At 45.9% G+C, this 19597-nt stretch overlaps 2 long non-coding RNA genes across 3 annotated transcripts in view; one reads left to right on the top strand and one right to left on the bottom strand.

Annotated features, from left to right (window-relative positions):
* The window catches only part of LOC131925221 (uncharacterized), a 148494-nt gene extending 129406 nt beyond the window's left edge, over positions 1 to 19088 (top strand). The window contains exons 3-6 of one of the 2 annotated variants that reach the window (XR_009383178.1): positions 710 to 826; positions 6512 to 6594; positions 14909 to 14937; positions 18356 to 19088. This is a non-coding gene — a long non-coding RNA (uncharacterized LOC131925221). The remainder of the gene's footprint in view (positions 1 to 709; positions 827 to 6511; positions 6595 to 14908; positions 14938 to 18355) is intronic. The other variant, XR_009383180.1, reaches the window with a different exon arrangement.
* Positions 427 to 5740, bottom strand: LOC131925222 (uncharacterized). Its single transcript, XR_009383183.1, has 2 exons — positions 5499 to 5740; positions 427 to 791 (listed from the first exon to the last, which is right to left on the bottom strand). It is a non-coding gene; the product is annotated as an uncharacterized LOC131925222 (long non-coding RNA).
* Positions 19089 to 19597: the final 509 nt, after the last annotated feature.

Here is a 19597-nt window from a genome sequence, read left to right as displayed (position 1 = left end):
AGACCCCAGCTGCAATAGGACCATGGACCCAGATATGGTCCTCGGGAGCAGCTTGGGCCCAGATGTTACCATGGCCCTGAGTTGCAGTGCAGGTCACCCAGATCAGTATGGTTCCAGCAGCAGCATGGCTCTCAGACACCAACATGGTCTAGGTGATGACAGCCCAGACCCTGAGCAGCCACAGCATTCAGTGGTAACAGAAGCCATGGATATCAACACAGCCCCTGGCTACAGTAAGGACACAAACCCAGACACGGCCCTTGGCAGCAGCCTGGACCTAGACATCACTAAATGGCCCCGAAGGGCCCTGGTGATGGGACAGTCCTCAGACACCAACACGGCCACAGGTGGTGGCCCAGAACCTGGTCAACCATGTGGCCTTTGGTGGCAACATAGGCCACAGACATCAACACAGACCTGGGCTGGGGTAGGACCACAGGAAGTTTTTAATTTGATATAATCTCATGTGTCAATTTTTGCTATTATTTTCTGAGCTCTTGAAATCAACTCAGAAAATTTTCAAATATTCCTGTATCTTGAAATGTTTCCCTTTAGCAAAGATTCAGGTTTAATACCAAGGTCTTTGATCGGTTTTACATTGATTTTTGTACGAAGCAAGACACAGAGACCAACACTCAGTCGTCTACATGTGGATATTCAATTTCTCCAGCATTACGTGATAAAGACAATCCGCTTTCTTCCAATGCAGGATTGGTGTTTTGATCTCGTTCTGCAATGGGAGCACAGCGGGGCACCATCGGACTAGGCAGAGAAGTCTGGTAGAGTTGACTCTTGAAGAAAACATAAGCAATAAACAAGTAAAGAGGTGAGGGGTATGAACTTATGCAATAATGCTTAGAAGGATAGCTTATTTGGTAGTTTCAGACTATGAACCTCGCAAAAGAGAAGAGTGTGAACAGGGCCGGAGGTCAGAGAAGGGCCACATTATAACAGCTCTTAGGAGAAGTGGCAGGGAGCTTAGATCATCAGTAGAAGACGGGAAAAGAGCGAAAGTTAATGTTTGATGGCTCCATGGGAGGATAGCTCAGAGACAAGGAGTAAAGACCAACCAGGGGGTCAGAACTAAGCTCCAGGTGTGTGGCAATCAGAGGCCTCGACCTGGAAGAGGAGAAACATCTGGACAGGGGTAAATATGAGAAATATTTAGGACACAGACTCAGCAGACTTTGTGATTTGACAGAGGGTGGAATTTAAAAATGACTAGGATTGTGGTGTAGGTAATGAGGGGGAGCCATTGGCACTAAATGAAGCATAAATCACAGAAAATAGAAATAACTAGTAAAAAGAAGAGTTTTGAGTCCATTTTGGGGCATATTGAAGTTTAAGTGGTAGTAACCTCTTGTACTGGACCAATACCTAACTGACCTCCACAGCACTAGAGACTTCTGGACAGAAACTAGATCAGCTCTGAACTTGCAGACCTCTTAGGAGATTTGGGAGGAGTTGATAGCAGAAGTGGGAGACACAGAGCCATGCTGTCAACAACAGATGTCTGGGAAGGGTCCCTCCACATCCCTGAGAAAACTTGATTCAGGTGAAGCTGGGATCCTTGACTACACTGCAGGGAAGTATTTCAGGGTAAGTCAGGATGAAGCATAGTTGGAGTTTGAGGAAATGTTTTATCAGCGATTTAAGCACAGGGGCTCGGAGAAGGGGAGAGAGACAGGAAATCGGAGGCCAATACTTCATCTTAGGGTCTGCCTGGGCTTCCGAAGAGAGGCTAGTGCTCAGTGTCTTCATAGCTTTGCACATGGATAGCTTTTGAAGTTTGGATTGTTCAAAGGATTTGAAAGATGAAATAAAAACGTTTTTCTTATATTTATTTTTGGTTAGGAACTTTTCTATAGTAAATGAGATTATAAGGTGGCTTGTGGTTTGTAGGTTAGTAAGATAAACATATAGGGAAAAGGCTCAAAGGAGTCTTTAGTATCTATAGGTCACAGGGAAGCCAAGGTTTATGGCTTCATTATAAAATTTGTACTTGCGTGAGATTCTTGCTGCTCAGCCCACAGTGGTGAGTGATTTCTTTCCTGTGCTATACATAGCCCCTTGATTTTCTCTGTCTTTCTATAGGATACTGAGGATCCAGGCCCCGAACTTACTGGTGGGTTATACTGAGGCTGCTCACAAGTTTTATTGTGAAAAGGGAGGTGTGACCGTGAATGTATTGATAGGGATGTTTTATTGGAGGAATGAACAAAGTGTAGAAACGGTCTCCACTCCCCTCTGGGTGCTTCACCCCTTGGCCTATCTGCTGTTTGACTCAACAGGCCCTGCCTGGACACTTTCCAAGCCAAGTGCTGAGGACGCCAAGGACATCTTTAAGGAACTCACAAACTGAATATCGTTTTGATGTTTGTAGCTAACAATCTATAGCTCTTATTCAATTTTAAGCATGAAAAAAAAAAAAAAAACTTGGCCAAAAGTGTTTTTGTGTAAAATAGAAAAAAAAAAAAAAAAAAAGAGTTGGTCCTTACCCAACTTAGAAAAACAAACAGATAATTGAGTGTAATTTTCCTGGTAATTGGAATCACCCTTCTGTTGAGGGACAACAAGAGAGTGAGGAATCACAGAACCAATTTGGAAACTCAAAGAAATAAGCTGAAGCATAGGCCTGCTCAAGCCTGGGCCGTTTAGCAAGTTGTAAGACGTTGGAGCTGGAATTAAAGGACTAGACTATCGTCCGGGCCCTGCCAAGATCAGGGCGATTGCTTACGTGGGAACAAAACTGCACAAACTTCCTGGAACAAGAATTATCCCCACTCCTTAGCAAAGGGATATATAAATACCCTTTAAATGAAGAATATGCCTCTAGATCAGTGTTTCCCAATCTGTGGGTCATGACCCCTTTGGGGTCAAATGACCCTTTCACAGGTTCACCTGAGACCATCGGAAAACACAGGTATGTACATTACAATTCATAACAATAGCAAAAGCAAAATTATGGTTATGAAGTAGCCACGAAAATAATTTTATGTTTGGGAGTCACCACAACATGAGAAACTGTATTAAAGGGTCACAGCATTAGGAAGGTTGAGAACTACTGTTCTAGAAGCAATGTAAAGCCAGTCATACAAAATAAGAATATATGAATGACAAAACAGAAGAAATAAATGGTAATAGAAGCAGGTTAAAGGGTATAAACTTGCAGTTGTGTAGGATGAAGAAGCCTAGTGATCCACAGTACAGCACAAGGCCTATAGTTAATCATGCTGCATTGTATAATGGAAATTTACCAAGCGGATGTATTGTAAGCACTCTTATCATACGTACACTCCTGCATGCACACACAACTGCTGTGGGTGATGGTGAGTGGTCTAGTTTGCTTAACTGTAGTAATCACCACCACAAAACACACACATGCACACACAATACAGCATGATGTGCATTCTGAATAAATGCATCAAGAAGTCACTATCACAAATCAAGAGAGACCCACTTCGTCATGACAAAGTTGAATTTACCGAGAAGATATGCTACTTCTAATTTCATATGCACTATTAACATACATTCAAAATATACAAGTTGTAAGTGATAGAAAAACAATACTATTGTTGCATCGGGTAGGTTTTATAAACATACTTCTCACAGTAAATAACAAAGCAAACAGACAAAAGCCATTCACTATGTAGATCTCAACACAATCCACACACTAGACCTAACGGATATGCATGAAACATGCATTCTGACTTCAGGCTAGAATTGTTTTCTAAGCACACAAGGCAAATTCACAGAAATTTATCATACACTAGCATATAAAGTAATTATTAGTAAATTTCAAAGTATGTTTGAAAACTCAAAAAATTATAATGGAAAGTAAAATTAAAAGTGTCAGAATATAATTCCCCCAAGTTGATTTACAGAGTTAAATGGAATGTCTCAAAAAATCTACAGTGTTTGTGTGTGTGTGTGTGTGTGTGTGTGTGTGTGTTCATGTGTGTTTATTTGTATGTACGTGTATTTGTGTGTATGTATATGTATTCATGTGTGTTTATTTGTGTGTGTATATGTGTATGTGTGTGTGTGTGAATTAACATCTGATTCTAGTGCTTTTATGACAATGTGAATGGTTAACTAATGACATCCAAGATACTCTTGAATGAGAACAAAGTGGAAAGCCTTACTCTGACAGCTGTGAAGACTAATTATAAAGCCACAGTAATTAAGAGTATGGAATTGGGGTGAGGATGGAAAATCAGGCCAATGAACAAAAGAGAAAGTCCATAAGGACACCCCATTTATTATGAAGCTGTCACTGTGGAGTAGCAGGAAAGGATGGCCTTCTCAACAAACATATTAAGTGAGGCTCCTTGGACATCCATATTGAATATAAAGAGAAATTAAAACCCTGCCTTAAACTGCTAAGAACAAATTTATGGAATGAATGAGTCATAAATATGAAAGGTTAACAGTGAACTGTCCAGAAGACAATGCTAGGGGGCAGCACTAAGATTAGGTATAAAGGAAGCACTTTCACAAGGCATGAATGACACATTCACAAAGGCAAAACAGATAAACTGGACCATGTGAACATTAGTAACTTCTGCTTACCCAAAGATTCCATAAGAATGACAACATATCCCATAGAACATGGGCTATTTTGCAATACACACATCATCTGTTTGTATCTAAATTACATGACAAACAGCTACAGATTGGTCAAAACTATGAAAAGTGGGATTGTCACATTGTAGAATGTTCTGAGGGCAGAGAAAGATTCAGTCACCACTATACACCCGTCAGAATGGGCAACACTCTAAGACTGAGGATGCTAAACATTGATGGGGCTGTGGAGAGACAGGAATCTATAACGCTGTGTAAGAACATTGTTTAGCATCGTTGGCTATGGTACATCATGACTGATGCAGTTCAATTCCAGGTACAGACCTGCAGAAATGTGAGTTGGACACAGAAAGACATGTGCAAGAACATTCGTTATAGAATTATTTATGATTAACATCTAACTAGAGAAGTCCCACCAGACTTCCAACCCAGAAGTCCACCAATAATCGAATGAACAATAATATTAGATTCTCTGCACACAATGAAACTTAACAAAACGAACATGGAAATCACAGTCACAAATGGAAACACGAGTATAGCTTATAAACCTCATATTATGCAAGACACAAACAGAAGATACGCAGCCACACAAGGGTCAAAAACAATCAAACGACACCCCAGTGTTCGGGGTGGTGAAACTGCAAAGGAAAGGCAGCAAGTGATTTTTTTCTTAAGTTAGGATAGTATTTCCTTCGAAGGAGGAAGATGAGATACCAATTGAGGGGATATAGGTGCCACGTCTGGAGTTCCTGTAATGCCTGTTTCTTGATTTGATATGTCATGAGAAATTACTGAACCGAGCACTTTTGTTTTTATAGACTCTCGTTATATTTTATAACACAAAATTCAAGCACACGCACGCATATCTAGCACGACGCACATACTAAGCACACAATCCCACACCCAACACATACGAGATGGCGAAAGAACTTGGGGTCACGTCTCTCGCCCAGTTTCTTCTTTCTTTCTAGCAGAGAGGAATGGGAAAGAGAGAGATGTGGATTTTCATAAACATCTCATGGACAGGCATGATCTCTCGGGTTCTCTTGCAGTCATCTCGTTGCTGTGGCAACTGCACTCAGAAGTAGAGCCTGTGACGAGAAGGAGAAATGCACAGATGACAACCTGGATTCGATTACCTCCTTGTTTGAGGAAATCCTTGCCGATTAACTGAACTGCTAGAGCCCTGAGCCTAAAGTGCCCATTAATAGATAGTATGTTTTGTATTTTATTTTCCCTCCTGTAAAAACAACGCAAAAACCTTTGTTTAAAGGCTTACCTTTTACTGCAGGCCACAGTTAATCCCATAACCACCAGGCAAATATTTCCCAAACTAGATATTGTGCGTCAGAAAAGCAGGAGGCAGTTAGTGGAGGCCTGGTCTTGTATGCAGTGTGCTTTGTTTGGGGAAAGGAGTTTGCTGGGGCTCAGTGGGGCCTGGGCTGCAGGGCGGGAACTCTAGCCTAGGAATGTGTGGTCTGCCTGCACTCACAGCTAAGTAAGCCCAGTCATTTGGGATGCAAAGAACTGGAGGAAAGGTTCACAGTACTGGAAGGACGTTCAGCTCCATCAGACGTGAAACCAAAGGCATCTGGCAGTGGAGCAATACAACACCCCCCCAAAAAAACCCCTAAAACAACAACAACAAAAAACACCCAAAACCAATTCGCCTGAAAAACACCAGTCTATGAAAGAGACCAGAATAAGATCCGTGGGCCTGCAAATGAGTAACAAGTCCAAAGGTCCTCGAAGTGAAACCTCAGAAGACTGAAGTTGAAATGCCTCATGTGACCTCAAAGGACTCTACCTCAGCAACACTCTGTTTAGCAAAGGAGTTGTTTTTAACATGTAAGTCATTCCTGAACCACTGCATTGTAGGAACATTAAGGACAGAGACCTGCGGTTAACCCTCTTTATTACTCCACAGGTATCTGGAAATAACGCCGTGTTCATTAAATTCTTGTCCACGGAGCAAATTCAGCTGGCTTTATTTATTGGATGGCTTCTCAGGTGAGGTTTTTAAAGATCAAGGGAGCTCTCCAGGTGGGTGCTATGGAAGCATTGCTGTTAGTTGGGTTTTTTTAATGGCCAGTTAGATCAATATGTATATTTGAATAGCGTCAGTCCTGAGGTGAAGAGGCTTGGAACAAGCTTCTCTGTCTTCATATGCAGTGAAGGTTGGGTCAGTTCTTTTACAAATATGACTCCATGCCGCTGGGCTGGACAGCCAAGAAGAAAGATACTGCTGTAGATTCTACAGACCAGAACGGCCTGGGGTCACTCAGAACACAAAACTCCGAGGTTCCAACAGTTCACTGTGAGCTGAATTGCCTCCTGACCGTCTAGCAGGAGGATCAGGGGAGAAAAGCACAGTGGGAAGATGGGATGTTAGGGAAACACACAGGAAGAGCCAAGCATGGGAGCATCACAGTGGCAATGAGGCCGAGAGCTGGGAGACATTGTCTTCTCAATGCTCTATCCCTGTCCATGCAACTCATACCCCCCGCCAGGCCTCTGTGAGAATTCAGACTCTGAACCAGCATCAACTGCGGCCTTAGTATAATGGTGAACTTCTGTACTACAAAAGAGAGCAGAAACAGGTCTTATTGTGCCGTGTCTGTGGCTTCTTGAATCAAAACGGCTTTGAAAAGAGCCAAGGCTGAGACTCACCCGGTCTAGTTACACTCTAGTTGCTGTAATAAAATACTGACCAAAAAACACCTCGGGGAAGAATGGGTTTGTTTTTACATATACTTTACAGTTCATCACTGGGGAAAGCAGGAAGTCAAGGCAGGAACGGAAGCAGAAACCACAGAGAAAGGCTGTTTACTGGCTTGCTCAACATGACTTGCTTTCTTTTACAATCCCGGACCATCTGCCCAAGGTTGGCACTGCCCACAGTGGCTGGGCCCTCCTACATCAATCATTGATCAAGGAAATGTCCTACAAATGTGTCTACAAGCCAATCTGATGGTGGCAATTCCTCAGTTGAGGTTCCTTTTTCCCGGGTGACTTTATGCTGTGTTAACAGAAACTAACCCGGATAGAAGGGACTGAAGAAAAGCTACCCCAAGCCCAAACTGTATGTTATGGTGTGAGCAAGGATGTATTCTTATCACACAGCATGGTGAGAGGTTAGAACATTCCCTGCTGAGCTCACTGAAGGTTCAGAAGATAACTGTCTCCTTCTCATCACAATCCACCTGCAACAAAGGGGTCTGGTTGTCCTGGAAGCAAGACCATCAAATAAGACACCTACAGAGTCCAGCAGAGTTCAGACTCGGAGAAGGAAGGGCAACGGTGGCTCCTCCATCCTTACTGCTCAAAGATGCAAATCATCACTGAAACGCCAAGGCCGAAGGAGCATCTTTTCTTTATTTCCTCGTTTCCTTCCTGATATGTTTCCTTTTCTCTGGGCTGTGTATTATCAGTTGCATTTATTCATTCTTTGTAAGAGATGACATCGGACACAGGTATGTGACCCGCCATGATCCTCGGTGCACAAAGATGACTAAGAATAAACAAACAGGTAGGGCAGTACGTCTGAAGCCTCGAATGCTCTGTGGAGAGCTGTGCCAGGTGCTGAGAACTTCAAGGAAGGGGGCAGTGTGCCTTAGCAGGAAGGATTCTCAGCGTGCCTGACGTCTGAGATGGATGCTTGGGAGGATGAATGGGGTTTGCCCAGTGGACAAACAGGAAGAGGAGGCATTTTAAGCAGAGAAACTAGTACTAACTCATTAATTCTTTCACTCATTTAACTAATATTTACTTAGTACTTGCTTGGAGACAATATATGTCCTCACTAGTAAAATAAGAGATAAAAAAAGAAACTCTGTCTCTGCCTTCGGGCATTTTATAGTTTGGTTTGTGGTACAGATAAGAAGAAGGAGGAGGAGGAAGAGGAAGAGAAGGAGAAGGAAGAGGAGGAAGATGAGGAGGAGGAAGAGGATGAGGATGAGGAGGTGAAAAGGAGGAGGGGGGAGGAGGAGGGGAGGAGGAGGGGGAAGAAGAATAAGAATAAGAAGGAGGAGGAGGAGGAGGAGAAGGAGGAGGAGGAGGAGGAGGAGGAGGAGGAGGAGGAGGAGGAGGAGGAGAAGAAGAAGAAGAAGAAGAAGAAGAAGAAGAAGAAGAAGAAGAAGAAGAAGAAGAAGAAGAAACACCCAGCAACATGTATTGAAAACAAACTAACAAACAAGAACGGTACAGGAGAAAATGGATAGTTTCAGAGCTGTTTAGAGGGCACTAAAATCCTGGTGAGAGTTAACGTCGGCTAAGCTTAGAGACCTGGGTAGCTAGAGCAGAGAGCTCCAGGGGAAGGCAGCTGGAGAAGACAGTTAGAATCTTGGGTTTTATTCCTTAGGCAGTGGGGGGAGAGCCGTGAAGACTCTAAATAAGCCAGTGCTGTGATCCTATTTAGACACACGGAGAACCACCCGAGAGTGATATGGGACACTGCCTGGAGAGGCTCCATGCAGAAGTGGGAAGCTATTAACGATGACTTTAATTAATCCTGACTTATTTCCATCTGTGTGTGTGTGTGTGTGTGTGTGTGTGTGTGTGTGTGTGTGTGCATGCGCGCGTCTGTGTGTCTGTCTCTCTTTGAGAGAGGGTGGCTTGGAACTCTCTATGTGTACCAAGTCGTCCTCAAACTCAGAGATTCTCCTGCCTTTGCCTCCTAAATGTTGTGATTAAAGGTGTGCAGCACTATACCTTGCAAAATGTGTAACCCAGGCTGGCCTTGAACTTGTGATGCATCTGCCTAGCTATTGGCCATTTCAGCTCTTTATTAAACCAGTCACATATATCTTCACATAGTATACAAACACCCCACAACACTCTCCCCATCCTGCCACACTAGGCATAATGCCCTCCATGTTCTGGGAACACACTGGCCACAATTCCTTCTTGGGCTCTTCTGCTTAGGAATCACGTGGCTTAAGAAGTTCTTCTGTCATAAAACTTTACCTGGCTCCTATCTTTAAAATCAAAGTCCTTCTTCTCTAACACTGTGTATCCTCAGGCCCATTTCTTTACCATACCATGTCTATAGCAACCAATTTATTAAAGTTGACTTAGAAAGTTTATCTATCTATCTATCTATCTATCTATCTATCTATCTATCTATCTATCTATCTATTATCTATCTATCATCTATCTATCTATCTATCTATCTATCTATCTATCTATCTATCTATCTATCATCTATCTGTCAAGAGCACTCATGTCTCCCTGGTATACCTATCACTCTGAAGAAGGCATGGACTACTGTTACTCTGTTTACTGATGCATTCCTGGGCCCAGTATAGAATTCATCATATAACAGGTGTGCAGCACACATGTCAAATAATCATGCAGCCACAGGTTTTGCATGCCGTTGACAACATTAAGATATTTCACCTGTTTTATTTTGAAAAAGAAAATGTATCCACTCATGTCCATGCCTTCTGATTGCTGTGATATTTCTCTGACGGCTTGCACATCGCTTGTCCTTTGGGGATTTATCCTGTCATGCTCCTGCTTTTTTCGACAAATAAAAATTGAAGGATCGTTTTTCCTGTCACTTACTAACATCTCACCATCTAGTCCTGGGGGCAGACCTAAATTTTACTTGTTCTACTCAAACAAAGCTTTAAAAGGACTCCTACACCAGCATCTTTCAGGCACCCTGGTTCAGTGCCCCCCCCCCATGTCACCCTTTCAGGTCCATGCCAGTCTTCCATGTTTTTATGCTGGCTGTTGGTCAGTAGCCACTCTTTGTTTGTCTTGTGTCCTGGTGCTGTCTGTCATGAGGCTCAGCTGAGCATGTCCTGGGTAGCTTGTTTCCCTCTATTCCTCCACTTCAGGAACAGCTGAGATCCTGTTAGTGAACCTCAATCCACAAAGTCTCTTATTGGGAGCTGGCTTTCCTATTTGGCTGAGGCTACCATAGTCATGCTTCCTGCCCACGTTGTGCCGTTTCTGGGAAGAATGCTCCAACAGAAGCTAGACTATCCAGACCCTCTGAGGGCAGAGGAGCCTCATGGTTGAGTCCCGGCCAGTGGAACGTGGACCAAAGTGATAAGCAATGCACACCATTCTCAAGACCGACTTGCTGACTCTCTGTGCCTGCTCATCTCTATCTGAGGCTGGGTGTCTAGACTCCCACTGAGTCTGGAAGCTGCTTGTTGAAGAACACCTACCTCAGCCAGTGTGCCAGCTTGAGGGCCTGGGAACATTCCCAGGCTGCATTTTGCAAGACAAAGAAGTAAACATCTATTGTACTAAGTCACTGAGGATCGAGGATTTGCATCTTACAATAGCGGAGGCACCTAACTAATAGGAATCTTACAATGCTTCTTCCATAAGCCTATTGCAGTCCTCTCTCTAGAGAGGATGTTGCATACACACAAGGGACATATTCACATCCTCCCAGCCCCTCTGTTTCCACATCAAAAACAATTCTCCACCACAACAAGGTCCACTTGAGTTTCCTTCCTCATACACTTCACCTCTGGAGGACAAAGAAAATAGAACAAACAAACAAACAATAATACCAGCACCTCTCTGGGGATCCTGGCTGGGAAAGAGCTGATTGGATCCTGTGAGGAGAACAGGAGAGTAAGAAGGCCACCTTAGTGGACCAGCATCGAGGTTCTCCCCATTTGGAAGCCTCCTGTGAGCTCTAGGTATGAAAACTTTCTGTTAGACCCTCAGAGCCAGGCCAAGAAGCAAGTGTTTATCTACCTTGCATCTGAGACAGCATTGAGCTGCTGGCTGCCTGTCCACAGAGTGGCTTCTCCTGCGCTTTGTGTTGTGTTTATGCTGCACTGGGCCCTGTGTGTTCCCGGGACAGAAGGGTGGATAAGAGCAGAGCCTTGTGGGAGAGAGGAACCAGGCTGTCTGCACTCCTCAGCCATAGCAACTGTTTCTAAGAAAGCCCAGTTCAAATGCCTGGCTTGGCTTCATGGGTGCAGTAGCATGTGGCTGGGGGGCTAGAGCCTTCCACAAATGCCTATGGCTTGCCGGCTCTTCATAAATAATTGACTCTCCCCTTCTCCCTCTTTCTCCTCCTCCCCCTTCCCCCTTTCCTCTGCTGCTTCCTTCGCTCCCTCCCTCCTCTTCCCCTCTTCCCTTCAGCTCCTCAGGTCAAGCCCTCCTTTCCTCCCTCCTCCTCTTCCTATGCTTTAAAACCTTCTAACATCAGAATAAGGTGACCACGTAAACAGAGAACAACCAGCATTAACAACATAAACTAAACACAGCGTTGACTGTGCCAACCACCATCCTGAGTGCTTTACGCTGATTCACCTGACTCAACGGAACATGAAGTGGCCGCCTTTTCCAGTGACATTTTATAGATAGGGAACTGAAAGTCAGAGGTTTTACGTCTCTCTCAGGCTCATGTCACAGGTAGTTCATGCAGTGTGTAGGTTTTTTTTTGTTTTTTTTTTTTCCCCCGAGACAGGGTTTCTCTGTGTAGCTTTGCACCTTTTCCTGGAACTCACTTGGTAGCCCAGGCTGGACTCGAACTCACAGAGATCCGCCTGGCTCTGCCTCCCCAGTGCTGGGATTAAAGGCGTGCGCCACCACCGCCCAGCAGTGTGTAGGTTTTAAACCCAACTGACTTCTGATTCCATGTTCTCAATCACGGAGTAAGCCCTTGGACTAACGGCCCAGTCATACTCCCGAGGAGTGTACCTGGAGGAACACAGGCACTGGGCCTGATACAGTGAGTCTGACTACTCCTGGGTCCCCCTCCTGCCTTGGCTCCATGCCAGGCTTCAGACCAGATAAAGGACACTATTTGGAGTTTCAAAAGAGGCAGCTTTTGTGTGATGCCAAAACTCTGAATTAGGCATCAAAAGACCTATGTCTCTGTTACTTTTGTGGTCTTCGGCAAGTCATTTCAGCAATCTGGACTTCATCCCTGCACTTAGGAGAAAAAAAGACAAAACCAGCAAAATACTGTTATAGTGTGATCATGTGTCCCAACCTAGAAGATCTCTCCATGCTCCCAGCATTTAAGTGAGTTACTCGAGTGTGAACCTGACCCAGAATTCAATTCTAGGTGAACGAAACATTGAGGCACAGGCAGGGGCTCTGGCCTGGGGAAGCTATACCGCACCGATGCTCATCTGGAGTGTAAATGTTGATGGTAGTCATTATACTCCCCCCATTATTATTATCCCCCCCCATTACAGAGTAGCCTTAAGCAAGACCATTCCCTTGACTAGGGGACACAGTCTCCCAGGCAAAGCTGCCTCGTCCATGTCCTACTCTGGATACTCAGGTCAAGCCAATTTTTCAGAAGGTAAGGCAAAGTCTGCTTCAAATGGCCAGGCTGCGTTCTTGAGTTACCATACCTGCATGGCTGTTCTCTGCCCACAGGCTGCCTCCCTACCCCCTGCCTTCCCCAGAGCCCACGTTTAGATGCTCAAATTGGAACTGATAAGCTCTTTCCCCCTCCCTCCCTCTCTTCTCCCTTTCCTTCTGCAATAATTGAACGTGTGCTTACAACACAGCCGAGGCTAAGGGATTCCACAATATGCACTGATCCGGCCTGATGAGATGGGACATGGAGTCTTTGGTACCCTGTGTGGAGTTTTTCACGGATTCTCATTCATTTGAGGTATAGAGTTGAGCTGTACAATGAGCCATCACAGTTTTTAGGGTCCCCATTCCCTGGGCATGGCTGATGCTCCACAGGCCTGTCTTCCAGGTTTATCTGTACTATAAGATGCTCCATGTATGGCTGATGAGGGCTCAAGTGAGGGCCTGTATCTTTCTTGAGTATGTTTGGGACAGGTCTATGAGGTTTCAGCCATATCACCCAGCACTCATTTAAGCAGATACTCAGAAGTAGATCAAGTGTGCATTAGTTTTTGTTACCACAATGAAACAGCCGAAGCAGACTACTTAGGAAGCTTAGGCTCATAGTTTTGAAGATCTGAGGTCATAGTGCTGTTCAGCTCTGGTGAGGGCCATCTTGGCTGTGTCAAATCACACAAGGATGGATGGCAGTGGCCAGAGTGTGTTCTAGAGCAAAGGAGTACTTCTTGATAGAGCAAGCCAAGGAGAGCTGTCTGGGTCAGGCTTACTCCTTCTCTAACACTCCTTTCTTGGGAATGATTTCATAGAAATTCTGTAATCCCTTCTCAGGGCACACCTCTCATGACCTAAGTTCTTCCCACTAAGTCTCATCTTGTGATGGTTCTACTAGATCTCAGTTCTGCCACTGCAGGGATCAAACCTTCCCCACACAAGAAATCTCATCCTAACCATAGCAAGGAAGGAATTGTTAGCCCCTGTGGCTGTCTGGGGAGATATCCTGGTTCTTTACAGCAGTCTGCTCCTGAGTCAGCTGGGACCAGGACGCCAGTTGTAGGATGCATTTACCACCAGGAGCAACATGAAGCTTCAGAAAACCAATGTCTGCAGAGCCAGTGGCTTCCCTAAGGGGATCTGGGCTTCTGGGAGGGAACATGGTATTAATCTCACCAGTTGCCTAGGATGGTGCTGATCCTGTTATGCAGCTTGGTGGGATAGTGAAGGAAAGGTGGTGTGTGTGTGTGTGTGTGTGTGTGTGTGTGATAGTCATTGTGTGTGAGTTGAATACAAGAAGCCAACTCAAGGTAATGCTTTTCCTTGATATTTTTTCCAAGCCATTTATTAACACACAGTCCATCAGTACATCTGACACACGTCTCTGTGTACAGAATCTTGTATGCTACAAGGGCTCAGGGAACGACACTCAGACTCTGGAGGAGATGTTGGGAGGAAGAGAACACGTTCTTAGGGCTCCTGCGCTTAGGACTTAGGAAGAGTGTCTTCCTTAGTTAGGGCTCCTATAGAGAAAGGCCTGAGCAGCACACTGCTCAAGCAGCCAAGTTACAGCAGAAGATGGATAGATAGCAAGGGCTCCTGGAAGCAGACACAGAGGAAGGACACATACTTGAACACGCACCCACTGGGTACCTGGAATGGGCCAGGCGCTGTGATAAAGTGTTCAAAGCTAAGGAAGACCCAGAGTTGCTGTTGGGGAAGCACATGCTGCGTGTATGTGTGTGTGTGTGTGTGTGTGTGTGTGTGTGTGTTTGTGTATGCTGGTATCCAAATACACATGCAGATGTCAACAACGTGGTTCACCCTGCCTGCAAGTAGGAAGCACTCTAAGCAAGGAGTTTGCGGTTCACCTTAAGGTCCTGGCTCAGAGCTTGTGTCCACAGTGTCTCCTCTACCCCAGGGCTGCACAAGCACCCAGATAGCCCTCCAAGGCAGCAGCCATCCTGTGCTTTCCACACCCTGGGGATGCTGTTTGGAATCTAAGCATTCCTCTTTTTTTCAGCCAGAAGATGTCCACAGAATGCTTACCAGGTAGGTAGCAAGCACCACACCACTCAGTGGGGGCTAGGAACATAAGATTGGAAGAGCTAGGAACGTAAGAGTCCAAGGCAGGCAGGACGGAACCGTGCCCAAAGGTGCTCCCTCAGGAGACCAGCTCAGCCATGTGGGTTCAGAGTTAGGAGAGGGATGAGCCTGGGACATGAATGTGGGATGAGGCCAGAGGAAAGATCTGGGGCCTGTGGTGCAACTCTTTTGTGGGAATTCACCTGGTACCACTCTGCCCTTCCTGTTCCTCTTTGTGAAAAGGGTTTTGGAAGGTGCTGATGTCAGAGATGGCAAATCGGGCTCTTCTCCGGGCTTCCTGCTGCCACTCCCAGGGCCACTGCTGTGGCATCCTCCTCCTGTCTCAGGGACAGGCCCCACTTTGTGGGATGTCAACTGCTGTCATAACTATGCCTTGGGCTGGCACCTCCACCTGCTGTGACAAGCTGTTTGTTTTCACTGATGTTGTTCTGGTTACCTGGGTGACTCACGGGAGTCGGTGGAAGGCCTAGAGCAGAGAAGAAGGGTGCTGGCTGATGGCCAGCCAGCCTGGGCTCTAAGCAATGGTTATCCCAGATGCCCAGGTTGTACCCCACTGGGAGGAAGGAGCCTGCTCCCACAAGGTTACGACTTTTCTGTTTTTCCGAGTTTAGCAATGTGGCCTGATAAAGGCCACAGAGAGGCGCTGAAGGAGGAAGAAACGGAGAGCGGGGAGATATGTTTCTGTTCGTTTGCTTTTGGAGAGGGCGTCATCACATAGTGTGGAAAGAAACACACACTCTGCCCTTGAGTGGCTGTTTTCTCCAGATGATGGGGGGTGGGGGGGGGCAAGACCAGACAACTGAAGGGCCCAGTGCTGAACAAGTTGCGAGCTTGCAACAACATACTTTGTCCACATTACCCATACCTGCTGTGGGGCTAGGGCTGGGGTGGCTGTGCGGGGAATTCCTGGTTGAACCTTCCTTGTCTTTTATAAACTCAGAAAGACGTGTGGGAGCACAGTATTCAGGGTGCAGCACAGGAAGGGGACAAGGTTTACTCACCCTGTCGTCCCTTTCTCCATCCTACTTGCTGACTTCTCCAAATGTCTCGGCCTCCACTGAACAAAGACCCGAGACTTTTGAAAGAAAAGGAGCAGGTTGTTAAAATCCAGAGTCTGCCAATAATCTACTTTAAGGGCAAGAGAAGAGGGAAGAAGGTTCACTAAAGTACAGTGTCCTGGGCTCCGGTCCCAGGGATGCTACTGCTCACTACTCCTCTCCCTAGTACTGGGGTACCGCTTTGCTGTATGGCCACCAGGCATCATCCGTATAACAACTTTATCCAAGGCACACTGGGTTGGAGGTCCTATGTCCTTCTTTGGTGTGAAATGGACCTGGAACAGAAACCTAGATCCTGCTGCCCCTGTGTGCCCCAACCTGGGGGTTAACCTGGGGCATCAACAAGATTAGGGATGCTGGCTGGCCTACCCCACCCATGGACCACTGTTATCCCACTGTGGAATTCAAGACAAGCATCACTTCAGAAAGGATTACACACACTGGTGACCCTTCACCTCATCATGCAGTCCGCTCTTCAAGGCTCAGATCAACTCCTTCCTCCTCTAAGATGAAGCCTTCACTGCTACCTCACCACCGTGAGGTGGTGTGCTCCCTTCCGGCACACCTTCACAGTAGTTAGCACTTTTCCCATTTCTTACTCTGTGCCAGCCCCATCATGCTCCCACAAGCCACCAGAGGCAGAGGCAGGGGATTTAACACATTTTAACAGATTTATCTCTGTCCTTGGGAGTTGCTTCTAGTGCAGCTGAGAAGAGGCTTATGTGTAGAGAAGGTGTTTACACACAGATTCAAAACAAAGGCTCAGGAGCTGGAAGACAGAATACCCCCACTGATATGGGAGGGAAATTGAAGACCCCAGGAGGCATCTGGGAAATGATGTCCTGGAAATGTAAGATCTGGATGGTGGGTGGGAAGAGTCTCAGTGAAGGAAATACTTCTTGGCAGAGTGAACAGAGGCATGGAGGTAGGGATCGATGCTTGTGCAGGGAGCCACTGAGAGTGGGCTCCTGCAGGGCCCAATCTGGCCAGCTCTTCTAAGTTTCTGTCATGGCGTCCATGCCTCCTTCCTCTGGGTTTTACTGCCCAACACTGTGGTAAAGACTTGACAAGGCACAGGAAGCAGTAGCAATAGGAGCAGCTTTTGTAAAGACCAGAGGCAGTCACTCCAGACCAAGGTTTTCCATGAATGGGTAGCCTTGTCAGCTTGTGCCCCAGTGAACCCTGAGATACTCAGCATGGGCCTTGGTTTCACAAGCAACTTTTGAAAACATTGCCTGCCAGACAGGAGGCAGCTGACTGGAAAATATCACCCCTCAGCATGGGTTTCTTCTTCATATTTATTATAGACTAGGGTGAACAGTAACTGGCGTGCGGTGGCGGCATGAACCGTGTTAGGGTGGCTACCCAGTAAAGCCGAAGGAAGAATGAGAGGAGAGGGAGGCTACTGTGGGAAGGTGGCTGCACTCCAGAAGGCTCTGGCTTTCCAGGCAGCAGCTCTGCTGCAGGCTTTAGGAGGTAAAGACACCTCCCTGCTCAATCGCCCAGAGGAGACTTGGGGGAGGCCAAGAGTGCACGGTGTGGCCTCTGTCCGTTTTCCTAATGGACGTACTCAACTCTGGGATTGCAAGGCAAGACCTTTGCGTGTCAGTCTCACAGAGCAGTTCGGCTGCCTCCCTCAGGATCATCTGGGGGTTTCCAGGAGGTCCCAAGTCACTGGTTCGAGGCTAAGGTTTAGTTTCTTTTTCCTCCAATTCAAGACCCCTAAGCTTGGAATAAGGAAGAATTGGAAGCATAAATGGTTACGGACACGTACTGTAAGCAGAGTAGCAGGCACCCTAGCTTTGTCTGTGTCTCCAATCACATGCTCAGGCTGGTGCTCAAATCACAGTCCTCTTTCCGAGGGCACAGAAAATTCACTTTTGGGTTTGTCCACGTGTAGGGAGTCCCTCATCCATGTGTGAATGCTGCCACCTGCTGGTTACTTGTAGACAGTCCACTGTTCTTCCCATGCCTGTTAGGCCTGAAGCCTGGTGGGCTCCGGCAAAGGGGCTGGAAACACTCCTCCTATCCAATCTTTCTCCCTCCTCCCCTCCCTCCATCCTTTTCTCTCTCTCCCTCTCTCCTTGTTGTTTTCCCTCAACAATGGTATATATAGTGGGTGTTTTTTATTGGTTTATTAATAAATAAAGCTCGGGAGTCAGATATTAGGGGCATAAACCTGACAGATCCACAGAGCAACAGACACGATCAGCTGACCCTCTCCTCCACCTATTCAGATTGAAAAAGCCTGAGACTCTTTCCAAGGCCCTTATTATTTCTTTCTATGTCTCTCTATCCTCATCTAGGTCCAGCAGAAAACTCTATGGTTTATTCTGGCCAGCTGAACGTGGACTCCACCCTCTGAATCAAGGTTTAACTCCATTGGCAGTCTCAGAGCGACAGTACAAACAAATCTCCCGCAACAGGAATATTGTGTTTTGAGAGCTATAGTGTCCCACGGTCATGTGCTTCTCTTGGTGCCTCTCATTCAAGCATGTCTTCCCTGTTCCCAAACAGCCACCAGCCAGCAGGCAGTTCTTGCTCACCCACCCCCTTGTCTTTATCAGGTTCAAGTTAGCATGCATTTATGGACCACGTGATAGGAGCTAAGCATGGGCCCAGAGAGAACAGTGAGGATCTGAACTGTACAGAAGGTGCTGGGACGTCACCGTAATCAATGCATAAGAGCAAATTTCTATCTGAAGTGTCATCTGAGCAGAATTCTAAAGGATAAACTGGAGTAAGATATGCAAATAATGGGAAAGAAAACTCCAGTCAAAAAGACGAGCAATTGGATATGACTTTTTAAAATATGGAAACTGATTGATTTGTTTTTTGATCTACTTCTTTGTTGTTCCCAAAAGATGGACTATGAACATTTCCTTTTAATTTCTGGGCAAATTGAAGAATCAAGCAGAAGCAAAAGGAACTTCTCAGTTGCTAACAATTAGATTCTGAAGCTAAGGGGCTTCCATGTCTGCTGTGAAAGGACAAGAAGGATGCCTGGGCATGTGGAAACTGTATCATGGCTGGAGGTCACTGGAGGCAGAGAATGTATCTTCCCCAGCAGAGAGTCCTCCAGACCATCACAGCAAGAGGAGTCTAGATCACTACTCCCACATCGGTCCCTACATACCCCAAGGCCAGTGTCAGCACTCCAGAAAGAAATGGATTCTCTCACAATGAATGCATAGCCTTGCATTATTTTTAAGTTCCAAGGATGGCAGAGACATCTTGGAGCCAACAGGCCAATGACTTGCAGATTGAGAGAGCCCAGATGTGACCCTGGCTCTCCATGTGGAAAACATCCAAGGACAAGACCTCTTAGGCTTATGAAGGATTCAAGAACCTTGGCATAACCCTAGAAACAGAGAAATACAAGTTCAAACCAAGATGAGAAAATACAAGAACTTAATGTTCTTGCAAACCTAGGATTGACAGCCGATTTGTGCAGGTCTTGATGTGAATAAGGGCAAAGCAGGGCCTCTGCTCTGAGCAAAGTTACGAGAGCAGTACAGTGCTGGGGGTATCGCCCTGTTGGCCTTGGC

This window comes from Peromyscus eremicus, chromosome 15 (assembly GCF_949786415.1).
Source record: "Peromyscus eremicus chromosome 15, PerEre_H2_v1, whole genome shotgun sequence".
In the NCBI taxonomy this organism is placed as follows: Eukaryota; Metazoa; Chordata; class Mammalia; order Rodentia; family Cricetidae; genus Peromyscus; species Peromyscus eremicus.
The sequence above is the reverse complement of the archived record's forward strand: the minus strand, read 5'-3'. Positions and strand labels throughout refer to the sequence as shown.